We start from the raw sequence: 6,209 nt of genomic DNA, 5'->3' as shown, positions 1-6,209 counted from the left end.
TAAGCATGATGCATTTTTTTTACTGGTCAAGGGAATTAAATCAATTCAGTTCCGATTCTGTATTGAATATTGATACGAGCTTACGTCGAGGTAAAACCTTTCACGGAATGGATCTACCAAAAGGCCTGGTCGAATTGTATAAGGGCTCTCAAAATCCCGAGTAAAAATTCCTCATCCAGGACTCTTAAGCAAATTAACGACGAAATTCATCATTCCATATCATTGGACTTTGATTCCATCCGAGGACTTATTTTTTTGGGCAAAGTGAGAGAGAGAGAAGTTTCACGGTGCAAAAATTCGTTTCACTTTTACCGGAATTCGAACGCTGTGCCCTCGAATTCCGGTCAAGACTAAGCCGGAAATTTTTGAAGGATTGGGGTAATGTGACGATAAGGTTTATAAGGGCAATGTGATCTTTTGCTTACTATCCCTCATTTAGAATATGGGATCCTCAAAAATTGGATTTATTGCTAAATTAAATCGCGTGCGGCGTCGAGGAGATAGATTTGTAAAACGTTTTGAGTGACTGGGTCGCGTATCATAATTATTAAGAGGAGCTAGGTTGGGAATCACTCACGGAGCGAAGGTTAAATTACAGATGAAGTCACTTGCATTAAGAGATTTCTCAATCGGGATGATGTTGAAAATGTTTTATTAGACCCATCATACTATGACAGGAGAGTCATGTTAATAAAATTAGAGATCGAATATAGAGCAGAATGATTCAAGATAGATTTCTATCGTATGCGTAAATGAGCATATACCACAGTACATTTACCTTTAGTTATCATGAACTGCATTACTTGATATATATATTATATATATATATATATATATATATATATATATATATATATATATATATATATATATATATATATATATGATTACAAAGATGGATGAGCGGCGAAAATGGAAGAATATAAATACAGAATTAGGCAAAATGAAGTACAAAGAATTGAACAATAAATTAAGGCGGGCAACAAATAAAGCAAAGGAAGCATGGTGGAAGACGCAGTGCGAGGATATGGAAAGTCTGCAGAGGAAGGGGGAAATCGGTGCGCTTTACAGCAAAGTTAAATCTTTATCGGGAAGTAAGAAAGGGAGATCAACGATAGCAGTTAGAGATAAGGCCGGTAAGATAATAGTTGACGCAGGAAAGATCCAAGAGAGATGGAAGGAATATGTAGAAGAACTGTATAGTAAAGAGCTTAGACCAACAAAGTTAGACATTGAAAAGGAACATGACGTAGAAGAAGATAGCTTAGGTCCAGGCATACTAGACAATGAGATAGAAAGGGCATTAAGGGAGATGAAACTAAATAAGGCCGTGGGGGTAGATAACATTCCCGTGGAACTTTTAAAATGTTTAGGAAAATGTGGGAGGAAGAGGTTATATGGGCTGATCCGTAGCATTTATGAGGAGGGAATCTGGCCGGAAGACTTTGTGAGAGCAGTTTTAGTTCCGATTCCGAAAAAGGTAAAGGCCACGTCATGTGAGGACTATAGGACAATTAGTTTGATATCCCACGCAGCTAAAGTTGTTCTCAGGATCATAAACAAACGGATAGAGAGTAGGGCAAATGATTACTTAGGGGATGATCAGTTTGGGTTTAGGAAGGGGAGAGGTACGCGTGATGCCATTGCAGTAATGAGATTATTAATCGAGAGGAATATAGAACACAACCAGGAGGTATTTGCCTGTTTCGTAGATTTCGAAAAAGCGTTTGATAGAGTTAATTGGGAAAAACTAATGAGTGTATTGCAGAAAATAGGAATAGACTGGAGGGAAAGGAGGCTAATCCGCAACCTGTACATGTCCCAGACTGCTCAGGTGCGGGTGGGAAACGGGGAGTCAGGATGGGCAGTGTTAGGAAGGGGTGTAAGGCAGGGTTGCCCATTATCACCGTTGCTGTTCAACCTGTACGCAGAGGAAATGATCAAAGAGGCATGGGAAGAACTGGAGGTAGGAATGAAAGTGGGCGGGGAATTCGTAAAATCAGTTAGGTTTGCTGATGACCAAGCTTTAGTTTGTCAGTCAGCCAAGGGGCTGCAAGCATTGCTGAGTGAATTGGAAATTCAGTGCGACAGGTATGGGATGAGAATCAACATTAAGAAAACAAAGGTTATGCGATTTTCCAGAAAGAAAAAGGGCAAGCTTAACATTAAAATAGGAGGGCAAAAACTAGAGCAGGTAGAACAGTTTACGTATCTCGGTAGTGTTTCGGACCAACACTGTCATAGTAGTAGGGACGTAAGGAGAAGAATTGCGCTAGGCAAAGAGGCTTTCACGAGGAGGAGGGAGTTGATGACGGGGACTTTGAGTAAGGATGTTAAGAAAAGACTTGTAAAAACTTTGATATGGAGCGTAGCTATGTACGGTGCGGAAACGTGGTCATTGAAGCAGGAGGATAGACGTAGACTGGAGGCTTTTGAAATGTGGGTGTGGAGAAGAATGGAGAAGGTGAAATGGACAGAGAAGAAAACAAATGAGGAAGTACTTGGTATGGTGGGCGAAGAGAGGGGTTTGTTGGGAGAAATCCTATGGAGGCAGGAAAAGTGGATGAAGGGGGTGTTGACCGGCAGTGGGATGTTGAAGACTGTGATAGAGGGTAGAATGTTGGGCAAAAGAGGAAAGGGAAGGAACAGGATAGGGATGTTGGACGGGATGAAGGGAGGAAGAAAGTACTCAGAGATGAAGAGGGACCTGGTGTAGAGTAGAATTTAGGGTTGTGTTTTGTTAGTAGTCACAAAATATTTGTTTGGTAGTTGTGTCCATCAAAAACCTACCTTAACCGGTAGATTACCTTAAAAAAAAAAAAAAAAATTATATTTATATATATATCAATGTTTGATATATATATATATATATATATATATATATATATATATATATATCAAACAGAACATAGTAATCAACCCGAAGGGCGGTTTAGTAGGTGATGGTAGAGATCACCCAGTACTATGCCCTATAAGGCGTGTGAAAATTCACACATCAGGGTAGGGGGCGGCCAGTTCCTTTCCCTGTGCCGGTTATGGTTTCCCAGGAAGATCTGGTACCCGAAAAATCACTTCAGCTTAGGTGCAGCTGCAGGCGCCCAGAGTGCACAGGAATCGAACCCAGGACCCTCCGGTCAGCAGTCCAACGCTCTATCCACTGGACTACCGCAACCCACATACATATACATATATATGTATATATATGTAATGTAAACCATGATATTAGCACTCGCGAACAAAAACAAAAAAACACACAAAAAAGAAACTCACACGTATTCTGAATTTTCGGTGGCGATACCACCTTTCTCAAGGGAGAGAAAACGTTTGTTTATATAGCCGTAAAAATATAAGAAAAACCTATTTTTTGTATGCAGTATGCCTGGTTTGAAATGACCTCATGCCACACACCCTAGTGGTGGGTAGGTCTTGGAAGGTACCATATAGATAGAAGGATCTGGGTTTGAAACCCTGCGCAGGCGAAATTGATTTTGTCGCTGTGAACTTAGTCGCGTTAGTGCTCACATCTAAGGAACAGCCTAAGTTATTGCCATGGCATTTCCAGCAGTTCCTGAGAGTTGGATGAGCCTTTTTGTCTTTGAGATCGGACACCACTACAAAAGAGTCTCAAGGTCCGAATTAGTACAGTTTCAGGTGCATTACCTTTTACAGCACAATGATATTGTCTTGAGGGAGACAAGTCCTACCAACCAAGTCCGTAATGGAATATAACCAGTGAAAATAATGACCGTTTCCAGGTTTGTACGACGTTCCATGTTGCCTATAACACCGCGGTTTCATTTTATTGGCATTTGCCTGTCATTCTAAGGAAGGGTTTTGATTGACTCTGGGACTAAAGGGAAGTACGCACTGGGATACTCTGTTCGAACTTTTTGCTGCGGCCGTAAGTAAGAGTAAGATGTGGCAGAGTAAGAAGGGGTAGTGGGCAATGAATGTGAATTATCAGCGTGTATGTGTTTTTGTAAATTAAAAATAATCTGAGTTATATTCTATTTTGCCAGATTAACTTCGTATTGTGGTCTGTTGGCGGTTCGTCAAGAATCGCTTACGAAATCGGCATAAATTAAGTGATTATCCTTTTCGCCACCGCGTCAGTCAACAATATCATGCATTGCAAAGCCTCAACGCTTATATAATCAGGAGTGTTGCATACTTTTTTTGCGCTTGGGTGGTAGAAATACATCGGACGCTCTGGTAGGCTGTCCGCACTTTCCACGTCCCCCTCAGCTGTAGTCGGAGAAAGGATGATTGTGGGAACATTCTAAACAGAATTAAAACTTAATTTGAACACCAAATATGAAAAATTCAGCCACAGCTTCTGCTTTTTCCCCCGTCTTTATATCCACTAGCGGCAACATCCCACAAGCATCGCCGCATTCGCAATCCCTCAATTAACTGTAACGTGGAATCTGTTGTCCACATTATCACTGTTATCAACAGAAAGGCGAAAAAAAAACAATCAGGAAAATGCGAAAATGGTAATGAAGTTCACTCCTTCTGAGATTCACGCACGCACTGACCCAATGGTGCAGGACATAGCGTAAAGAATCCCACTTCGGATAGGATTTTAAAAAAATACTAAAACGCATCACACGAGATGCAAAATTCATTGTTGCGGAGCGTCCCGGATGTTAGAAATTAATCCCAGACGCAGTTCGCGCGGAAGATTCCGATTAAAATATCCCAGGGCGTACTAGCCTTAAGCACCGCCATCCTTCTATTCCCAACCTAACACGACACTAAACCCCCAAACTGATATAACTACCATATACTATTTCTAGGCATCACTTTCATGTTGGTCAAAATTTTAGATGCATTAACTGACGTTATGAAATTTCATGATTTTACACACGGACTAATTAAAACCAGACAGCTTAAGTTTCTTTCACAACCAAAAATATTCTCCCTGTATAGTTACATATTTTTCACAGGGTCAACGCCGTGATTTTATGCTCGCTCGATAGGTGGAGGGCGGTTTCCTTTTTTGCCCACCGGAAAAACCGGCTGGTCCGCGGCTTACTTATTGGGTTCGTTTTTACCTTAAGACGCTCGGCCTTCTTCGAAATGCCACGCACATCAAATATACACATCAATGACATGCGAACAGCACGTCTCCCACCCACAATTTGAACAAAGAATTTCGATATGGGTGATCACACGCTCTTCTTTTATGTAAACGACGCCATTTTTAGTTTTGAGAACGCGTGGTAACGGCTCGAACACTGAATGCACAGTGTAGCCATCTATGGCTTGTATTTCTGAAGAGTATCCGTGTGTAAAATCTCAAACACTTATAAATACTCCCCAAATCCAAAGAAATTAATTGGGTGACTTTGCACACACCTCGTATACTGGTTGGTTCACATTATCATGACCAACATACCAACCAGTTTAGCTTTTTGTTGGCCCATAAAAACTATTGCATGTATTCACTGATTTCTTTCAGTTTGAAAATGTTTCTCATTTAAATCAGACTGAATTCACTCTGCCCAAAGGGCCTATGTATTTTATTACCCTTTCCCACCAACCAAATATTCTCCGTCCTGTTACCTACAATCTCCTCCATCCTGCCTCCTCTTGAATTTCACCTAGTAGCTATCACTCTGCCAACACCATTAGCATAACTTTGTTGTTAGTCATCCTCTCAACCCCTCCATACCAACATATCAAAAGCCTTTGGCCCACACTCCTGAAACCTTAAAAGAATAGGCTTAGGGAAAACATAGCCATTTTGTTCCAGGTTAGTTTTCTTACTATACTTAAGGATGAGTTAAACAAGCTTTACCTATTAAACTACGGCTCTGCAGGTGTTGATATGAATGTTTCACTTGCCAAAAAGATTGGGGCCACATGAATTTTAAACACCATCACTGCACCAGGCCTGCCTTTCTGACTGCAGCTAGAAAGTGTCTCCCTCTTTATGCATGCATGATGGGAACATTTGCCACAAAAAAAGTGAATTTGTATTTCCAGCCAAATCAAAAATAATCTATGACAAAATGATAAGTAATCATCAATTCACTTTGTGGTGGAAAGAATGGTCATTGGTTACTTGTTATTTCAAATAAACAAACCGCCGACCCCGGTGGCGGCGGGGTAACGTTCTCGTCTGCCATTCCAAGGGTAGCGGGTTTGATTCCCGCCTGGGTGAGTTTTCCTCCACCTAGGGCTTGGGTGTTTTTGTATGTGAC

The sequence above is a fragment of the Hetaerina americana genome, unplaced genomic scaffold (genome assembly GCF_022747635.1).
Source record: "Hetaerina americana unplaced genomic scaffold, ioHetAmer1.1.p SCAF_1, whole genome shotgun sequence".
NCBI classification, from domain to species: Eukaryota; Metazoa; Arthropoda; class Insecta; order Odonata; family Calopterygidae; genus Hetaerina; species Hetaerina americana.
The sequence above is the reverse complement of the archived record's forward strand: the minus strand, read 5'-3'. Positions refer to the sequence as shown.